At 34.4% G+C, this 23101-nt stretch overlaps 1 protein-coding gene across 1 annotated transcript in view; it reads left to right on the forward strand.

The window, feature by feature from the left end:
* Positions 1 to 1371, forward strand: part of Scm (Polycomb protein Scm) — a 61849-nt gene extending 60478 nt beyond the window's left edge. The window contains exon 16 of the mRNA XM_076501627.1: positions 1184 to 1371. The gene's annotated coding sequence lies outside the window, so the exon portion shown is untranslated. The remainder of the gene's footprint in view (positions 1 to 1183) is intronic.
* The last annotated feature ends 21730 nt before the right edge of the window (positions 1372 to 23101 follow it).

Raw genomic sequence — 23101 nt, forward strand, 5'->3', positions numbered from 1 at the left:
TTTGAGAAATATTGCTGACAAACACACACACGTATACTCTCCACCTTCGATGGCGAAGTAAATATTGGAGTACATTACATATGTGAAATTCAGTAAGTATGTGTAAATATACTGGTGTCATGAACTAATCAACCACTGACATTGATAATATTAACATCTTAGTGAGAGATTAATGTACTATTAATATCTATGCATATGCAAATAGGCACGACTAAATGTTTTTTCATATGGGCTACTGTTATTGTTTTTATTGGTCAGTAATTGGTGTGGTATGGCATCATTAGGATTTCCAATTACCTTCACACTTTAGTAGAGTCGTGTTTCTTGTGTGGTGAAGCGTAAAAATAAACATCATTGGACAGTTCGAGTGTGCTTACAATAAAGTGGCTTCTTGCTTGAGTCAGCTTATAATTTATTAAGTAGCTCCGTGCTTAGTCAATCATCTGTATCTTTACATGTATGGATTTCTGGTAAAGCACGTGTATAACATAACATTTCATTTTCATACGTTTGGATGTTACTTGATTCCGCTGTTAAGGCCTCAGGTTGGCTGAATTTATAACATAAAATTACATCAGCCGAAACATTATTTATGTATTTATAATAGTTATTTATGTGGAATGAATTACAAAGCCAGTAAAGAAAGATCTGATTAAGATTATTAATCATATTGTGATGTAATGTTACACAATAAACAACAATCAATAAACTCGTTTTATTTTATTACAAGTTGTTGTTATTAAGCACAAAATTACACATGGGTTTTTTTGTGCTCTGCCCACCATGGGTATCGAAATTTGGTTTCTAGCAGTATAAGTCTTCAGACATACCACTGTTCAATATTGTATTAATTCCCAACGAAGGGTTGAAACTTTTATTGGGGAAACGTGTGATTGTAATAAATAATGTAATATTTTATCCTTTTATAACTAGTACAGGATTTATCTTTATTCAGATATTTTAAAACCATTTTCACAAGTTTCGTGTAAACGTTCCTCAAACAGCGAATGACACTTTTGTAAACGTGCACTGATTCTTATATTAACTAAGGATTAGATATTAAAATATTTTTTCTATAAGCTTTTACTCGCTTTAGCCTTTTTTGTTTTACTCTTTAGAGTGAGCTCATACGTATTCCAAGGGTTAGCATCAGTTGGGATTTATTTCCTTTGACTATTTTCAGAAGGACCATGGATACAGATAACCTCAAGATTATGAGCTACCATAATTCCTGCAGTATTTCTCTCGTTGTTATCCCTCCCTTGGAAATCTATCCCAGCAGTTTGTTGCAGTCATACTGAACAATAACGGCTGACCAATAAGTTTGAGACTACTTTTAACACTAATGTGAATAAATATTTTGTTTTATTACGTTGCTGTCATGTTAAAAATTCTCATGGCATTTGCTTATATGTTTGTGGAACCAGATGGCCAGTTAGATTGCACAATAACATATCACAAAGACTGGTAACTTGTATCTGATAAAACAATTTCTGTCTAAGCTTTTTCGGAGCATCAGAGATATTGCCATGCTAAAGTCAAGTGAATATAAAAAAAAGGATATAATGGATTCATGGAGCGACTGGTGATTGGTAGAAAGAAAAAATGATTATGTAGAGTCCTTGTGAACCGTAAATACATTAATGCACATAAATACCTTTCCTGTACTGTATTCAAATGATAGGAATAGGAAGGTATGAACATGAACTACTGTACGTGAGTTGTATATTAATTGATTGTGATTTCTCATTCTATAACTAAGCAGCGAAGGAATTATTTACAGTTGTATTATTTGTCAAGCATTATCGCCATTTCTTGTATGCATCACTGAATTGGCTGGTGAACTTTAAAAACCTGGAAGATTTGATTATGCATTACATAAGAATTCTGCAAGAGTATAACTTAGATGTACAATACTGCCTAAGTCAGCTGCATAGAAACGCTGATCATCTCACCAGTTTATGAGATAATGCCCATGTGTTAAATGTTCAGATCTTGGTCAAAGTCATTGCAACAGTAGTGGTGAAAATCTGTATAAGTAGTACCAATTCTGAATTTGGATGGAGATCACAAATGACTAGTCTGGAAGTTTTTGGATGAGCAAGTGAAGGATCCTAACATAGACTGAGCACTGTTTTTCACGCAGCAAGATAAAGAATAACTTCCACAAAGTAGTGAATGGAATACTGATGTAAGTTCAACCTTGTATGCAAATTATAAGTGCAAGATGGCATATTGTACGATCATTACACTATGTAACACAAATTCTGTTCCTGGATAGTATGTGTTATTTCTTATTTGCTTATGTTGTAAAAGTACAGAAAATGGCCATTATTCCCTTCAAACTTTGCTTTTGTGACCTAGATAATGAAATATAGAAATTAACCTATTTTCTATGTAAAAACGGGAAAATTTACACATTATCATGTACATAAGGTCTGAATAAAACAACGTATGAATCAAGATTTACATGTATTTATACTAAAGTTATACAAAAATGAACAAAAATGTTTAGAAGTGAGTAGTTTCTCGAGATTTACGACTGTAATGTAAGTCACTTTCACGTATCAGCCCCCAAGTATAGTCTCCGATCGTGTTTTCGTTATACGCTCCTTGGTAGCGGCGTCCAAGGTCCAGTATATCTTGATAGAAGCTCTCGCCTTGCTTCTCTGAGTATGCTCCCATGTTATCCTTGAATCTATCAAGATGAGTGTCAAGGATATGGACTTTCAGGGACATGCCTATTTCGCCGTAGTTCTTCACCAGAGCCTCAACCGGTTCAACATAATTTTCGTAATTGCCCAAGAAACCTCAAACCACTGCGACAAAGCTGCCTCAAGCTTTTTTACCCTTCATACTGAGCTTCTTGGGGAATTCTGTGCACTTCAGGATCTTCTTTATTTGTGGCCCAACGAAGACACCAGCTTTGACATTTGCCTCAGACAGCTTAGGGAAGTCTCGTAGGTACTTGAAGGCTGCAGACTCCTTATCAAGAGTTGTGACAAATTATTTCATAAGGCACAATTTTATGTGCAGTGGTGGGAACAACATCTTCTGGAGGTCCACTAATGGCTCACACTTTATGGGGAGGCATAATGCCCCTCGGTCCGTGGGGCCAGTGCTTCCTGTTGTAGTGGGCTGCGGTGTCCTTGTTGTTCCAAAGGCAAATATAACAGGAAAACTTGGTAAAGCCTCCTTGGAAGGATCCACCACGCAGAAGTAGCAATTGCTTGAGTGGTCAGTGGGTTCACGCCAAATTTTTGAAATAGCAAATTTCATGGCTCTCTTTTCCCCTCTGTACCATCCTGCAAAAGAGAAAAATAAAATTATTATTATGAAGAATAAATTTATTTCATCCACAACTAATGTGTAAGAGGTTTGTGCAAAATATTTTATATCTGATATTTTTTCTATACTATTGGAAATCAAAAAAATAAATTGAAAGATATTTAAAGTTTAAAACGTCTAAAATTTGTATAATATAAACTCTTACTTCTCAAGCAGGCAAAAATTCAAAAATTGTCCGTCTTACCTTCTCGAGTTTTTTGCAGTGCTCGCAGTAAAATGAGGTGCCCAGGGTTTGTCTTGATCCCCGACTGGCATGCCCAAATACGCTTTGTAGGCTTCACACATTTTAGCAGATGTTGTCACAGGGTACTTTTTCGCTCTTGTCTTGATAAATTGACCACGTACATAGCAGAATGTGTTTGGAGAATGCTTGTAGCTTCTTGATACCATCTTTGATAAAATCAGATAGGTCTATGTGTTTACTTAGGCAGCTAGAACTAAACTGAAGTGGTGAGTGGTGAGCCTCTGTATATATATTGCTATGGAAAGTTCTAGAAAATTCTCGTAAATTCTACAGCATTCTAGAAAATTCTCTATCAGCTACTCAGCACTGAATCTACCTGGAATGTTCTGGAAAATCGGTAAATTTGAAAATTTCATTACACACGTCACAAAAGGAAAGTGTGAACAGAAAATAGGTCTATTCTATTTACTTTAGTTATTAGAAATTGGGAAATAACACTTTCTGCTCAGGAACAAGAAAAAGTAAAAATTTTTTTACATAGTGTTATAATTATCTAGATGTTGCATTAAACTTGTGATGGAGTTCGTAGTTCCAAGACTTTACATGATACTCAAGCTTGTGGGAAGGAGTCTTTAGAGTTCTGTGACTAAATTTAAATTTTGTCAATGTTGTACTACATACACAAACCAGAGAAAAACTGGTATCACAAAATACATCAAGTAAAACTGACAGAAAGTTGGAGGCTCTACCTTAGAGAGAATCAACACAAATTTAGCTGGTTTTCTGCTTAAAGTGAGAAAGGTAACTGATATGTGCTGGTCATTTATAGTTACTTCTCCAAGTGGATGAAAGCTTATCCATTTGTTGATCCATTATTACAGCTCATGGAAGATATTTTGACTTGACAACAGATATCATGCTTTGTGGTACTTATAGAGATTCATATGGACCAGGAAACCATCTTCGATAGCCAAGCATTTGCCAAGTGGTAAATTTTAAATATGATTAAAACACCATTCCAAATATCATAGTTAATTCAAGATTTTTGTTGATGAGTGGTGCGGAATGTTAAGCATATGCTGAATTTGCGACCACTGGTCAAGTTGATTGGGATGAGCACCTACCACATCTCATGTTGGATACTCTGCAATTACGGTGTTGTTTTATAGTATGATGACAGCTCAGTGAGATGAATTGTGAGATAAAGTAGCTGTGTGTAAAAAGTTCCTCCAGGAATTACACATGTATGAGCAGGTTTACTGATGATGGAAACATGTATTGCATGATCTGATCTTATTAGAGGAATTAGAATAAGCTGGTAGTACGTATTTGACTCTTCACAAGGAATTTAATGAGAGAGCTCCAGTGAAGGAGCAATCCCGTAACTCTGATGATCAAGTAAGTCCTGCCATTTACTTCCTAATAGTTATGAATTACTTAACTGTCCAACAGTCAAAGGTCAGTTGATTGAAAAAAAAAAAGCCTAAACGTTATAACATTCGTGGCTGAGATTTTTTTGTGTGGAAATTTGAGTAAGATATGTTTGAATGTTGTGTGATAACAACAAAATTATTATTCAGTTATTTAATTGAAAAAGCAATAGTTGAAAGGCCATTTACCACGTTCTTTGGGCTGTGAAACAATATTTAGTAGTGAAATATTGGTATGATGTCTTCTGATGATAATTCGTTCTATGTAGCTGAACTGTATCGTCATTTCTTTAGAAGCTCACTAGGCAAACAAATTATGTTATTAGATTAGGTCCAAGGAAAATTGACGGTTGCTCTCAACTATTGATGATAACTGGAACTCTGGCAAAAGAAACATATTAAAAGGACATTACAAACATGCGTTATGAGCACTTGGGTTAAGTATTATGACAAGTTATGATGAATGCTTTGAATAGTAATGTTTTAAATGAATTGACAACCTTGCATGTAAATCAGTGTGACCTTGTGTTATGGTGGTCTGTACTAGTCTTTCGGAATTTTAGTAAGTCAGTTGTACTCTAACACACCATGTGAAACTGACATGAACTGTATAAATATTTATCATTTTGCTAGATTTTTCGCTCAGTTATTTTTCACATTTACCTGATGTAATGAGATTTCACGACATATGTATGACATTATTAACAGAAAATAATACAATAGTTTGGTTTGGAATTAAGCACAAAGCTACATAGTGGGCTGTCTGTGTTCTGCCCACAACGGATATCGAAATTCGGGTTCTAGTAACGTGAGTCCGCAGACATTTGGAACTAAAATACAATCATTTGAGATGAATATTGTGGAAAATAACATTAGTAATTCTGCTGTCTTCTTACTACTTTTCACTGTGTGTGTTACTTTATTTAGTGTAATTCTATACTATGTCATTCAAGTAGGGTTAGTTTAACTCGTTAGATAAGAACTGAAAGTTTTATGCATGTTTTAACACACGTGGGAAGTGAGACTGATGGCGGTAAATAATGGACTAACTGCTAAAGTGTGACACAATTTACCGCAAGTTAATACATGTGTGTGTTTTCTTATAGCAAAGCCACATCGCGCTATCTGCTGAGTCCACCGAGGGGAATCGAACCCTTGATTGTAGCGTTGTAAATTCGGAGACATGCCGCTGTAATATCGGGGAGCAGCCTAATACACGTATATGTAATATGTAACGTCCAAATAGAAACGTGTATGAGCACGCTTGCGTTCTTTATTACACATGTGGCCAAGTTATGTATATTTTATTATGTACGCGATAGTAATATATGCAAAAGACAATTTTTCAGTAAATAAAGAATTCAGCTAGGAATACTGAGACGTGGTATGTTATAGTGTTATTGCAATTTGATGTTGTAACTTTTGTATTTAATCAACTGTATGTGTTACAAGGGTCATATGGAAGTTGGAGATCATTACTACAAACAATTACCATGTAGATAGTTCCAGATTTGACCTGCTAATGTTCAATATTAAAATTCAGATTTAAGAAGACCTTGAGATAAGAAAGAAAGATCTAATGAAATTAACTATCAAAAACATGGTAGCTCTTATAGTGGGAATGGGCCGGATGTGTAGTAAATTCAATAGAAATTAAAATCTCAAACACGCTGTAAACAGCATGTAAACAAAACTTGATAAGTTGAGCAGTAAACAAACCAGCCACAAGCTACCAAAGCACTTGAAAATAGTTGGTATAGTAAAAACAAAAATTTCACAAATGTATTGAGATGAGCACTTACTATATGTATTGACAGATAACTGGATATTTTATCATTATATCAGTTAAGGAGTACAAGTAAATTCAGTACTTACTGAATCAATCTAGAATGACATGACGAGAATGAACACGAAGTTGGAAACAAAATGAAAATGTATGCTTGCTGTTTTACTTATACTTGACGATCGCTTTTACTGGCACTTCTATTTTAACCATTCATCCAGAGTGACTAGTGATACCCACATGCATGATCATTCTATTTATAACACAGATGGGGCTGTAATCTCTAGATAACACATAAACAACTGTTGAAGGATACTGTTGTCGACATCCTTACACGACGTGTTGTATTAAGTAGTGTTCTCTTTGTATGGTGACGAGTGTTATCTACTAGAAAACAACAACAAAGAAATAAACATAATCTTATTCAAGATTAACTTGATGGTTTTCGTTACTGCGTGTTATGTGAAACCCGTATATTTTCGGAAAACATAAGAATTATTATAATATATCAAGAAGATAGAAACACAATATAGCCTTATACCCTAAAGTATTTGAAGAATCAGAACTTAGATAAAATTATTAATGTTTTCAACTTATTTTTTCTGACCCTTAAGGTTAAAAATCTAAAATTTTATAATGTGTTAATATAACGTTTAAAATATTACAACACAAGGCATATGACCTCATTTAAATGGCAGCTTTTATTTTCAATGCAGTAGAAATAGTAAAATTATCATAAGTAAATTGAGGAGGCCAAAGAGAGTACAGTACTTCTGGGATTAAAATGGAGCATTTAGCCCAAATTTTATCAAAAGTGAAGTATCATGTTCGCGAGTTAAACATGTATCAGAGAATCGGAGGTCCAGAAAACAAGTTACTGTTATTGGGATGTAATAACGACGGTGTGTAAACTGTTTGTATGACATCGTCGTAACTGTTCAAATAATCAGAATCTTAAAGCTTGTGAATTTGGCGTCTATAACATACCAGCTTTTTTTAAAGCACCACAGTTCCAGAAAAATATATAACAGTAACACATCGCTATCATTTCCAAGCGAAATATTGGGTTCCAAACAGTTATAGACTTCTTTCCAAACATTTACACTTACTAAAACGTCAACAAAAAGTACTATATGTCAGTAAAGAATAATTAAAATAGCAGTGCCGAATACAGAACAAGCTCGATAAAAAAAAGAGCCTATAAAGCTATGGACAATTTCAGCTATAAAATACTGAATTAGGAAATGATTAACTTAGCATTTGTTAATTACATACAAGGTCAAGCAATTTTATAACTAATTTATGATATTACAGAAGTGATACATGCATATATAAAAATGGCCAAGCATGTTAAGGCGTTCGACTCGTAATCCGAGGGTCACGGGTTCGAATCCCGCTAACACCAAACAGGCTCGCCCTTTCAGTCATGGGGGCGTTATAATGTGACGGTCAATCCCACTATTCGCTGGTAAAAGAGTAGCCCAAGAGTTGGCGGTGGATGGTGATGACTAGCTGACTTCCCTCTGGTCTTACACTGCTAAATTAGGGACGGCTAGCTCAGATAGCCTTCGAATAGCTTTGCACGAAATTCAAAACAAACAAACAAACAAGCATATATACAAACATATATGGGACGTTATTGAGTTTTGATGAGGTGCTTGTAACAATGCTGTTTGTTTTTGTGGCTGTTAGTTTAACAGTACTTTCCTGATAGGCCAGATAATTATTTATCTGCTTGATTAATTACAAAAGGCGGAGTTAAGTGTAATTTAACACCTGTGGTCTTATTGTGAGTGGCGACTGACCATATAAGGTTGGTTAGCACAAGAATACTGTCAAGCTTCTATTCACAAGTCCAATAGATTCCGTTCACAAACGCCTAAAATCATGGGGTATTGATAATTCTACTTTGGACTTAGGAGATTGAGGACAATTTATATACTGTATATACATATATTAAAGGGTAAAAGATCAAAAAGTTATACGTAACATTAAGATTTTTCTTGCCAACAGTATAAACACATTCTAGGCATTTGACACTACAAGAGGTTTAATACATGTTAACGTATATGTAATGCTTCTAATGCCACATGTTGTCGTGTGATTATTTAACCTAGTGAGCTATATGTAAGAAGGAATTTTTCACAGGTCAAATTTCACTTCTAGAATTTTCGATGCAAAAGTTTGTTTTATTCCCCCTTTCCACTCGAAAAGCTGGTTAAAATTACATAATAATTAAAACCGGTTCCGTACGTTTCATTGATCTTCAATCTGAAATTATTAATATTGACAAATGAAACTAATATGGTTTTAAATGTAAAGGCTCATAACAAAATGAAAAATTTGTTAATGTCAGTTTTGAAAAATGATTTAAAATATGCTGAATCAATTGGAAATTAAAAGTTGTATAGTCTGTAGTTAAATGTAATAAATTAAAATTCCTTTATATTAATTACTTAATGAGATATAAACAATGACAAAAATCCTAATTCAAAATTGCAGTAACCTTTATATTTTGTGATTATAATATATATTTCAAATGCACAGTATTTTGATCACAATCAAAAATGGAATTTACATAAAATATCCTCTTGTTGAATGTGAAATATACGTATTTTGTATACATCCTTTATGATATAGGTAACATTTTACTTTATTTCATGGAAATCTTACTTTATTGTCAATAGCTTATACAAATTTTTTTTCTGCTGTTTTTCCGACAAAATTACTTTAAAATTCGTGAACACTTTCTTCAGTTTTGTATATAGAAAAGAGATAATAATATTTACTTTTTCCCTTTTATTCTCTTCAGTATTATATTTAGCTTTAATCTACGTTGAATTATATTTCAGTTACTTTATCTGATACAACTATTCTTTAAAAAAAATTATTTGTTTGAATCTTACTTTTCTAACTTTTTTTTTTCTGATGTTCAGTTATAAATTATACGAGTAAAACTTACTAGTATTTTTAACTTACAATATTTAGGGTAATGAGTAAAATAAATCTAAATATCTATATGAATTTGTAGGTTTCTGAGAAATATTTGTAATCAATTATCCGTTTTCTTTAAGTAAAATACCAAAAACAAGAGTACATTTTTCTCACTCGTCTCAAATGTGATTTGTATATTTTAAGTTATTTAACACTTTCTTACATTTAAAAACATTCATACTTATTATTTTAAATTGAAAGGGGATCATCTGAATATTTCCTACTGATGTTTTATACGATTAACCTAAAGTAACATAATTTGACAAAATGTTATTTTTTATATTCGTAACTATATTTCCAAGTACTAGCCGAGAGAGTAATCAAACTTACGAAATAGTTTCGAAAATTTATGTAACAAGTTTACAACTTAAGATAGAAAATAAAACTGATTTTTGCATGGGTTAATGTATGTATATGTTAGTGCTTGTTTGAAACACTTTATAATCTGGCAAAGTTCCTAAAACTAGGAGAGAAGTACGCGGATATTTTATATGTTCTTACTATCCAATATCTTCATTTTTAATATATATGCCTCAGCTGATATTAATAATTAGTCTGTGTTTACTGTTCTTATAAACTCATATAACAAACACATAATAGACATTTAATGCATAAATATATTTGTTATATTCCATTGTGCTTGTATAAATTATTCTTCAGGAAATCATTTTGCATTATTACTGATTTAAACAATTCATGGTTTAAAGTTAAAACATTATTAAGATGTGAAACTCTACATTGTTTTAGTTTAGCTTAAACGTAGGAAAATTAGACGGTATTTAATGTATACGAATATCCTAGTAATTAATTGAACAACTTTGTTACTTTAAAAGCTTAATATTGATCACCGTTGGAATGATAATTTATTATTAATTAGTAATATATTTTGTGTTTGATTGTTTTTCATAAAAGACTATTTGTTTCAGTTGAAGTTAAGCACAAAACTACACAATAGGCTATCTGTACTATGCTCATTACGGGTATCGAAACCCGGTTTATAGCGTTGTAAATCTGCAAATATACCGCTGTGCAAGTGGGGTGGGAGTTCAAAAAGATGAAAGTTCTAAATAAACCATCAGGATGGACTTCCCATAATGGCGTAGCTTTGAGGTGGTACATACGTACACACCACTCTCAATATCACGCTTTAGTTGTTTGAACGCAATAAAATCTTCAGTGGGCTTGTGAAAACGGATAGTCAAGTTACCATAGTATGTTATAAAAAAGTAAGGTCGTTGAATAAGCTACCAAGAGCAGTTACGTTTACAGAAATATGTTAGTTATTTACGAGAAATATTTGAACAATACATATCATCTACAAGTGAGTATATCCAGACTAGCATGACCCTAAGAATAAAGCCCCCCAGTGGCTCAGCGGTGTGTCTGCGGACTTACAACGCTAAAAACCGGGTTTCGATACCCGTGGTGGGCAGATCACAGATAGCTCAATGTGTAGCTTTGTGCTTAATTCAAAACAGCAACAGCAAACCTAAGAATAAAAACAAATTTATAGTGCCAGTGATGAATCTGTCAAATTCTAGAGCTAGTGTAAAGAAATGATACCTGTAAAGTTAATATATGTAAGACTATATGTATTAAATAACATTGCATGACCTTGTAAAGTGTTATATCTTAAACTTTATATCACACTGCTACCATTACTCATTTATCGAACACGAGACTCATGCATCTGGGTCTGTTGTCACGCTCACACATTAAAAATATGTTATGTTTTTGTCAAATTAGTAATTTTCTATAGAGCATTGTGGTTGGTTGACCGGCTGGGTTCCAGATCAAATTCATTATCACATTGGTTTAGGAAATGAGTCAGCTTGCATCATTGCTTCCTAGAACATTTTGGACGAACATCCCTTCTTAAAAAGCGAGCGCATTCAGCACTCACAGCAGTTTACCACGCACTAAAAGTGTCACTTAAACAAATTCTTTAAAGATGGCAGTCCTGAAATCAAATCATTGTAGTCTATGTTTTTAATTTAGACATTTGTATTATTGTTTGACCAGGGTGGGAGTTTCATGTATTGTTATACATATAATTATTAGAACTTTCTTCGAGATTTAGGAAATGGGTCTATTAAATTGCATTGAAGCTAAAATATTGAGATATTGTTTGATTACGTTTATTAATGATTTCGTTGCAACATTCACTGAATTTCTATTTTAAAACAGTGATAAGAGATAGGATTACTTTGTGTATGAGAAAATAAGTGAAAATATTGTAATGATATTTACCATGAACATAAGTTTATTAGCAAACAAACAGAAATAAAATTATTTCATTATTATCAAGTGGATTTGACACTATGTTTTTTTTTTTTTTACTAAGTAATCCAAAAGAACATGCTCAACAATAGAAACCATTGCAACACCTGTGTAAAAAGTGGGATTATTTTAGTGTAAAATACCAAGATTGAACTTAAAGATCCCGATTGGTGCATGAAGCAAAATCAACAATTTGTTTGTAATGACGAAACAGTAAAAATATTTCAGATGAAAAGCGGAGAATGAAAACAATATCAGGAATAAAAAAAATTGAAAGGAAAAGTACAAGAACGAAACATGCGATTAACGAAAGAATTACAAATAAAAATTAGTTTGACTGAAGAATCTGTACAAAATGTACAGAAGGATTACAATAACAAAATCAAAAGTGTTTTTTTTTAAATTTCGCGCAAAGCTACACAAGGGTTATCTACGCTGGCCGTCCTTAATTTAACAGCATAAAACTAGAGGGAAGGCAACTAGTTATCACCACACACCGCCAACTCTTGAGCTACCCTTTTACCAACGAATATGGGATTGACTGTAAATTATAACGTCCTCACGGCTGAAAGGGCAAGCATGTTTGGTGCGACCAGGATTCGAACCCGTGACCCTCAGATTACGAGTCGAACGCCTTAACCCACCTGGCCATGCCGGGCAAAAAACAAAAAGGCAACAGCAAAAGAAGTGCAAAATAACATCAGTAAAGTAAAAATGTGTAGAACAAGCTATCAATAAAGTAAAACATCATAAAATGTGTGTTTTCTTATAGTAAAGCCACATCCGACTATTTGCTGAGCCCATCGGGGAAATCGAACTCCTGATTTTAGCGTTGTGAATCCGTAGACTTACCGCTGCACTTGCGGGGGCGGCAAATAATAAAATAACATTCACACTAAAATAAAACATTTTAAAATTGAACTGGCAAATGCAAGGATCAAGCTAGCCACATCTCTGTCTTTCTATATTTGTTTGAGGTTACAACTCCAAATGTCATTAACTTTATCATATGGAATAGGAGAACCTATCTGGTATACACTTGTTACTACTACTGTTTTGCTCTATATAACTGCTACTTCCATGGACTGCAGATACACTACTGTCTTATGAGGTTATATAATTTAACAGCTCAGTACACCAAAACTATCGAATTGAGAAACTAATGGCCACTCATGGAAAGATATCATGAGAAATGTTCATCAGATGCAGTTTAAAATAAGTTACCAAGTAACATTCCATTAAGTAATGGAATGATTAACATAAGCGTGTATCTTGCAGGTCATTTAGAAATACCAGTGGCTAGGAGGTTGAAGAACTCAACTCGTAATCCGAAGATCGCGGGTTCGAATCCCCGTCGCACCAAACATGCTCGCCATTTAAGCTGTGGGGGCGTTATAATGTTACGGTCAATCCCACTATTCGTTGGTAAAAGAGTAGCCCAAGAGTTGGCGGTGGGTAGTGATGACTAACTGCCTTCCCTCTAGTCTTGCATTGCTAAATTAGGAACGGCTAGCGCAGATAGTCCTCGTGTAGCTTTGCGCGAAATTCAAAAACAAAACAAATCATTGATAGCCTCCTTATAAAATATACTCTTCAAAAAAAGAAACACAAAATGCAAAATTTGAGACATATTGTTAACATGTTTATTCCGGGTAGTTCTGTATGACATGTGTGAAACTTTGCACATTCACTGCTGAACATCCAAAGTCTGCAAAGGCGAAGTCCACGCTCACTAGTTGACGTTTAACGTCACTCAACGTCAATAACGAGCATTTCCCCCGTAAGCATCAATAACTGCTTGGCATCTCCTGCCCATGGAAGCGATGAGATGACGAATCACATCCTGTGGAATGGCTGTCCACTCAGCCTGCAAAGCTGCTGCAAGCTGAGGTAGAGTCTGCGGTTGTCGCCGTCGCAGACGTCGGTCCAACTCGTCCCAAAGATGTTCGATGGGGGTTAAATCTGGTGATCTGGAGGGCCAGGGAAGAACGTTGATGTTGTGGTGTCTCAAGAAGACAGTGGTGAGTCGGGCTGTGTGAGGACGGGCGTTGTCATGTTGAAAAACGTCGTTGACGTTCACTATGATGGGTTGCACATGGGGCTTAAGAATCTCGTCGACGGTTGCGTACGATCTGATCGGAAATCCTACGCAGCCTTGGTATGGTTGAGGCAGTAGACGTCGCAGTGGTGGTCCTATCCCGAAGGTGACGTAACCGGATGTAGCAATCTTGTTCGGGCGTGATCACACGAGGTCTACCAGATCGTGGACGGTCACGAGTTGATCCATGTTGTTGGTGACGATTCCATAGCCTTGTGATAGTGCTTGGGTGGACATTCACAGCTCTGGCAACATCTGATCGAGATTCGCCTGCTTCCAAGTGACCAATGGCGTTGTTGCGTTGTGCTTCAGTCAGTCTTGGCGTAACTGTATTGTGTGTCGGTGGCTTAACACTGAGCTATGGAAACCGAGAACCCGTCACTTTTATAGGGAGTTTGCACATGTTGCACTTGCAGAACATGGACACGAGTGCGTTTTGGCGAAAAATCCGATGTTTTTTTCCGTTTTCAAAGTGCACAATTTTTATTGTCATTTTGGTCTGACAATCAGTGCCTTAACACGTGTAACATCACATACTCTGAGCTTGTAACGTTATTACATATATTTCTCTTTAAAATAACAAAAATATCCCTTTTGCGTTTCTTTTTTTGAAGAGTAAATATTTGTTGTCTCACATCAATAACGAGTTTCTGAAACAAAGTATATAAGCAGAGTAGGGAGGAAGTATATGATCTTACCTGAACTTGCTTAAAGTGTGGGAAGCTTTGTTCAGTCATGTTATCAAGACACTATGGAAAGTGATGGGTTTTTGGCATGTGTTTAATTCATAGATGACGTAGGGATGTTGGCATGCGAATTAGGCTAAAACAGATAGGTATATATCTTTAAAATTGATGATAAACTAAAAAATCATATTGGAATTATTGGATCATCAGATAAAGTTGTGTGAATATATTCACTCCCGTTGGAAATGTAGAGTAATTCAAATGATTGGTTGGATATCAAGTGGTTAGAATGAAAGGAGAGAAGGCGTTTTAACTGTTTTAACTGTAGACGGACATAAAAACAAGAATTGCAAACAAATTCTGTGAGAAAAAAATCTAATGAGGCATTATAAAATAGAAATTAAATGAATTTAGAAATAATAGGCAAAATTCAACTAAAATATTCTATCTGGCCCAATTGAAATATGGAGTCCGTTATATTTATACAATCAGTCAAAGAATCAGTGAATATTTTTTGGGAAGCCTTGCAGTAACATACTGATTGTGCTGGTTTTACAGCTATCATTGTTTGACCCAATATGGTAACTAAAGGTTGAAAATTTCTTCAAGAAAAGATGAATTTATACAAACTACAAGTGGCTATAAAGTTCCATCAAAAGGAAAGTTGGAAGTCACTCTCACTGTTTAAAGCTTCTTTACGTAGCATAACATATGGATAGTTGACGTACTGTGAATAAACATTATGTAGAAATACGTATGTAAAGTTAGACTAACTTCAAATAGTTTCAGAATTTATTTCTTACACGACAAGTAAAAAACCCATAAGTTGAGCTTCAGTGACAAAACGGAGGTCAATTATTACACCACCAAGTATTTAAGTATTCATACAAGGATTTGTTAATAACTTTGCATCTTGTGATCGAGGCATGGTAGAAACAGAAACTCCAAATTGTTCTCATGGATCATTGATTGGGAAACTTATCTACAAAGAATAACAGTTACATCATTAAGAAATAAAGATATCAAACCTTGACATCAAATACCCTTCTGAGGTTATTTACAATGTGGAGGTCGCTGCCTTGCACGAGGTAGAAAGAAGTTCACTCATTGATGGAAGTAGTGGCCTATCGATTCACTGTATTTTAATTTTACTAGCAAATCATACATTACTTTGTTCTCCAGCGGCCTAATTCTCTCTGAATGTAAATGAAGATTGTCTACCTTGCCATTTTTGTTTTACTCGTGCAGAGAAGGTTAACATTGTGACAAAATTGACGTAAGTGCTTCTCTTGTAAACTTCTCAACTTGCTATTTTGACTCTATCACTGCATGGTCTGGTACACACAAAGCGATGGTCTCACTGTGCACTAGACATGCTTTCTACTATTCGTATGAGATGCAATTACTCCAGATTTTATACATTACAGCCTTTAAATCTGTCAGATATTATTTTAATGGTGCTGTACTTGTGATTAATTACTTTCAGTGAGCCCTAGGAATGTTTCCATAATGGATTCCACTATCATCCCAATGCTTCTGTTGAGAAGCTTTTAATGCTCCATCAACATCATGAAGAATGTTTCACTCCATCAGATAATGAATACTCAAGTACTTCTCTTGGTATCTACAGTGCAGTAATCATTTATAACTATGATGACAAGCGACTTTTTACCATGGTTTTTAAACAGATGATAATGGGCATTTTATCCTTGTTGTTCTACATTTTCTTTATTCTATAGATGTATGAGATATTATATGTTTTGTTCCACCAGAGGGTATGAATTATCTCAGCTGAGGTTTGAGATACCTGCCCACCAATAACTGTCTTTTAAAATGTTGTTTTAGGCAATCCCTTACTTGTTTTGTGAACATTTTGCTTCCAAGCAGTTTTGGTATTCTGTAATGTCGTTGAGGCCTATGAGGTGATGAGGATAAATGATGTACATCGCTTGACCAAGTTTAAGCAAATGGTTGTATTTTTTTCAGTATTATTTACCTTTATGGCACTCACAGTGATAATCAGTAACGTATAATGTAGAATTGACTGGACAAGAATAATACAGCAAAATCAGATTATGATCTTTAACTTTATTTCATAATGCAATTTTCAGTGCACTCATTCATTTGATAACTCTGGTTACCGCAGCGTTAATGTGGCTTGTGCAGTTGTCTGTCAAAGGTTACTCCTAGGTACTTTATTGCTTCTATCTAAGGGATAGAAGAGTCTAAAAAGGATGGTGATGGTATGTCCTAATCAGCAAGGCTATTGTTTAGTATGCAAAACGTAGCTGTGGCTTTGGTAGAATTGAGAACATCCCTGTGTCAATGCACCCTTTGGCTATTCCACTAAGGGATAATTCTTTTCTTGTTTTCAATTTAAGCTGTAATATAGCCCTTTCTATACACCAGGCTATCATCAGAAAAAATTAGCATATAGCATTTAATTTAACTGTCAAAGTGGACTAACTGCATGGTGTACATGATTAAGGGAACTGGCAAGACTGGTGATCCTTCAGGTAGACCACTATGAAAAGTGATCCATATTTAAAACGTATCTTCTGGTAGGTTGTGCAGCTATGATCCATCTTACATGAGTTATAGAGATGCCTATTCGAAGCATTTATTTTGGCAGCAATAATGGACAGCTGGGCTCTACTGTATCTTTCAGATACTGCTAAAATGTTTTGATATTCATAACTTTTCCATCTATCAACTATGAACTAAGCAATGCTGATTAAGTGTATCTCCCATCATGTTTGTCACATAGTGTTGAGAGTAGCATTGGTTCAGTTCGATAGTAAATCCTTCTAGGTACAGTCTCTTCTGGGTTCTTGTCAATAATATTTTGTAGAATAATTATTAGATGGACATTAAGACGAGTGTAACATTTTAAGTCTTTGGATAAAGATTTTATAAAGGCATCATTCCATATTTCAGAGATGCTCCTATTACCCGGATACGATTATACTCTAATATTATCTTCAAAAAATAATGTTTTCCAAATTTTTTAAAGAATACACTTGGATAGGGACTACTTTACCTTTAACTTTAACTAGATGTCATCCTGGCCACAATGGTGAACGTGCATGAAGCTTTTTTCATCAGTATGGTGTAGGATACTAACCTTTATAATTTTGCCAACCATAAACTTGAAGTGCTTGAAATATTGGCTTTACTGCATAGTACATTCAACTTTTTCTTGTGCTTTGAAAACTCATCATCTGTAGACAGAAGACTCTTCTGTGTTAGGCCTGACATGGCCAGGTGATGAAGGTGTTCGACTCGTAATCTGAGATTCCCGGGTTCGAATCCCCGACGCACCAAACATGTCCGCCCTTTCAGCCGTGGCGGCGTTATAATGTGACGGTCAATCCCACTATTCATTAGTGAAAGAGTAGCCCAAGCGTTGGCGGTGGGTGGTGATGAGTAGCTACCTTCTCTCTATTCTTATACTGCTAAATTAGGGACGGCTAGCGTAAATAACCCTCGTGCAGCTTTGTGCGAGTCCCACGCTGGTACAGTGGTGAGTCTTCAAATTTACAACGCTAAAATCAGGGTTTGGTTCCCCTCGGTGGACTCAGCAGAGAGCCCAATGTGGCTTTGTTATAAGAAAACACACGCTTTGCACGAAATTCAAAGCAAACAAACTATTCTCTGTAACCCTTTTGAGTAAGGTATTTGTATTCGACTGCAAGATCAAAAATCCAGGCCAAAACGAACTTTATCGTGTACCTCGTTTAGTGCACAACTTTATGTTGTACTAAACGACACAGTTAAAACAATAGATAAGTGTTAAGTACTTAGTAGCTTATGGTTTTCAAATTATACTGTTTGTCTTTATTGAGGTTTATTAAATTAAAATTTTAGACTTAAAACAGGTAGGTATACCGCTGTGTGCAAAATTATAAAGAGGTAACATTAAAACATCATATAACCAAGTTCCAAGTTTACAGATCGGGTCATATGAATTTTGCTTAGTAAAATTAGAAACGGATACATAAAGGAAACCTTGAGTAAGGGGTTTCTTCGTTATTGAATGATGTACATCCTAACACTACAAGTAAACTAAGGCCTATTTTTACACGTTTATTAAAAAAATAAACTTTACTGCAGAAACTATTTTCATACTTTCCCCTTTTACTAAAAGTGTTATATAAGAATGAGTCGACTATATAATCTTAGCTGTTTTAATGAAGAAACTATAAAAAGTTGAATTGAGCAAACTACTATATTAAATTACATACAAGCGTTTCCAGTTGTTATTCCTTACTTGAATATTACAACCTGTGTATTCACGTATAAGAATTGAAGTTATCAAAATTTTATTTTCTGGATAAATACACAAGCAAAAACTGAGCCAGATGAATATTATTAAAATATTATATGCTGTCACGAGTTATCACTACTGTGAACATTTTTACTTGTGGTTAATGTGCACAGTTTCTATGAAGTTGATAAGCCATGACTCGCAGCTATATACAAAATTTTATAATTTTGTCCAGTATTACAATCACGATCTTTAACAGAAATACATTGTTTAACTCCAAACTAAAATCAACACTTCACTTTTAAATATTTACAAAAGAATCTGAACAAATCAGATTGTTTATAAATAAGTGAACTCTACCAAATTAATAATTAAATTAGCGAGAAAAATATTAAGAATAAACAGAAAAAAGGAAATGAAGTATAATCATTGTAAAAGAAAAAGTGTCCTATTAGTGTGTTAAAAACACAAAGAAAAAGAAGTTACCAATATAATTGTCAAGAGTTCAGAACTAGCAAACTTAAGAAGCTGTCTCTGGATAGCCAAAACGAACTGGAGGGCTACACACTTCGTTTATTTAAACTACTGGCTGATATTTCTGGTTAACTTTATACAGAGAGCCTAGGTTAATCTCAACGCTGGTGGTGAGTTGAAGCTATAGGCCTATGTTAAAAAATGACCAGAGAAGAAAAAGAAAGGTTAGTTGTATCATTGAACTTAACATAAGTAAAGTTTCTTTTCATATAACGCTATCGATGGGGTTAGTAAAGAAAACGTATAATCTCATTTTTATTGATCAGAGGACAAGAGATATCAGTAATAGTATAGAAATAGTAACAAGAAGTCTAGTATAAAAAATTAATGTATCAAATTTGTAGCCCCTTCTGTATGTGAATAAAACCGAAGTCCAAAAGAACTCACTTTGAAAGCAATACAGACATTTTATTGATCGATAGTACAGACTTGTAAAAATTTCAAGACAATAAAACCATCACATGTTCCAGAGTAATTCTTGTATGATAAATCCGAAAATATCAATTTTTCTTCTTTACGTACAGATTTTTCACAAAAATGCAATATGAACGTTTACACAAGTTAATAGTTTTCATTGAAATTTGGTCACATTTTGTTATGCTTGAAATATTGATAACCACTGGTTATATCAGGTCATCCCTTAAGTAATGTCCGATTTTAGGTTCAGAAAAAGAGAAAGGATTTCAGACGCTTTTAATGTTATTTAATCAATAATGTATGCTCCATTATTATAAATTACTTCCTGCCAATGATTCACAAACTTCTGAATGCCACTTCTATAAAATTCTTGGAGTTTGGAGGAAAAGAATGTAGAGGGGCAGTTTTGACATCATGTGTCGCAAGCTCTTTTCCATCAAGATAGCTCTGCAAACTTCGGAATAGATAAGATGGGGCAAGGTTTGGACAATAAGGAGAATGTTGAAGTTTTTCCCAGTCTAGCTCTTCAATCTTTACAGATGTGATCCTAACTGTATGGGGCAGTGCGTTATCCTGGTGTAACAATACCTTTACAATTGATCAACTCAGGTCTCTTTTCTCTCGGTGCAACATTCAAGTGCTCTAACTGTTGACAATAGAAGTTATTACATTAATTGGCAGCAACTCAAAGTGGATCAGACCAACAATATCCCACCAAACGCTTAACAAGACTTCCCTAGGGTGGAGGTCCATTATTACCTGTGCTTTAGCCAGTTTCCATAGACTGAGCCATTGCCTGCGGCACTTAACATTTTTATAATATAGTAATTTTTCATCTCCAGTTACTAACCTGTCCACTTAAGACGAGTTACGATCATGAGAGTCCAGAGAAGTGCAAATGTCCACCCTTGCTCTAAGATTGGTTTCTGTCAAATCATGGGGGGTCCTCCATTTTCCAAGTTTTGACACCTTTTTCCAAGCTATTGCAGATAACGGTGAACTGTTGAACGGGTTTAATGAAGTTTTTGTGCTTGTTCTTCAACTGTTACAGCAGCAAGTCATCATTAAACTCAACAGGATGACCTGAACATGGCGCATCACTTAAGCTGTAGTCACCTGATCTGAACTTCTGAAACCACCTTCAAAATTTTATTTCATTGAAAGACTCCTCATCATAAACACCTTGAATGTTTCATGTAGTTTCTGCTGCACTATTGCCTTTTTTAAACTCGTAAAGCATTATAATGTGCTCCTTAGATATATCCATCTTCATAAGGGTTTATTTGATTAATGATCTAAAAATGTGTAGTTGAGTTAGTTTATTTGTCTGAACATTTTTATACACGTCCTACTACATATTTTAGTCATTAAATCCTTCTATAAAAACAGAAATGATGAGGTACCTTCTGTATTAAATTTTCGGACATTACTTATGGGATGACCTGATAGAAAACGCGATGCGAATCTCACCGATCGTTCTTGAACTACGAGCATATGAATGGTTAACACGCTGCAATGCGTGTCATTTATGAATAGCATTTATTTGTATGTGTACTTTGACACTTTTTTATTTTCGAATTATTTATTCGTCGCTATGGCTACGAGATTGTGTAGATGACAAACATTTGTGGTAAATTTGTCGTAAAGAAACAAAAAGGCAAAACATTAAAGAATTCGTCAAAAAACAACGCATCGCGCGTATTTTGGAATAAAACCTGGGACCAAGACAAATCACGGGTTTCGTTCAAAGTCTGCACAATTTGTGTCGAGGAATTGGAACAATGAGTTAAAGGAACGAAAAAGTCTGTCTTTTGGAATTCTGTTGTAAGCCTAGAAATTATAGCAGTGATTAATAGTTTTGCTCTTGTAACATGCAACGCTACAACACTTGAAATAAAAAGGAAATTTGTTATCCTAACCTTCAATCTGCTATAAGACCTGTTGCTCATGGACCTGAGGTGCTTGTACCTAATTCCACCGGACACTATTGATACAGTTTCATATGATTCAGAATGTAATGTCAATAAAAATAAGGATTGTTTTCAACCTGAAAGTCTGGTGAATAACAAATTTCACACAGAAAAAAGCGTGAATTATCTTTAAAAGTGTTGTTGTTAGAAAACAAGGAACCAAATTACAAAAATAACATGCTCGATAAATTCAGAGTTGAAATGTAATGAGGTTGAAAGTTCATTTCTTACATTCTCATACTGACTATTTCCCTGAAGATATCAGTATCGTCTGCAAAAAAAACAAGGGGAAATGTTTCATCAAGACAGAGAAATGGAGAGGAAGTACAGGGAAAGAGAACATCAGCATGATGGCTGACTATTGCTGATTAATGAAACGTGATGATCCAGATACAATACATAAAGAAAGACCACAACACTTATTTTTGAGGCTAAATACGTAGATTTCATACACAAAAAATCGGTATGAACGAGACTGCATATTCATTTGACATCAATGTTGTCTTTTCTTCAGTTTGTTTGTACTGTTGTTAACAAATAAAAGAAATACTCGTTTGGTTAACGATGTTTTGATTGATGCAAGTTCTCTTCCCAATTTGAAAAAAATCCTTACGTAATAGAAAAGATAATTATTTTCGAAATCTGCGTAGCTAAATAATAAACATAACCCTTTATTATCCTGAAGAATAATAATTAACTATTCGAAAGTGCTCGAGTCTCGTTTTGAAAATATTACGGAAAATCCGTTATTAGAACCATTTTTTTTTTTTTTTATGAATTCGCAGGCCTGTGGTAATTATAAATAACACCTACTCTTGTTAAAACGTCTTTTCACGAGAAATCAGAACATGTAATATTTAGAAGAAATTTGAAAATATTTTTGCTTAACCGTGTATTATTGTTCGATAGTTTTTATACTTATTAGTTGAGCTAGAAATTCGTTGTAAAGTTTCTTTTGAAAGAACAGTTTTTGTAACCTATAATGTAAAATGACAGTAAATTATTGATCTTCACCTGTCAAAGGACCAAAAAAAAAAGATTAAAAGATCCTAAACGTTTTAAATTTAAAACAACATGCATGCGCAATAATAATAAAAATCAGCAAAGCAG

The sequence above is a fragment of the Tachypleus tridentatus genome, chromosome 5, assembly GCF_004210375.1.
Source record: "Tachypleus tridentatus isolate NWPU-2018 chromosome 5, ASM421037v1, whole genome shotgun sequence".
In the NCBI taxonomy this organism is placed as follows: Eukaryota; Metazoa; Arthropoda; class Merostomata; order Xiphosura; family Limulidae; genus Tachypleus; species Tachypleus tridentatus.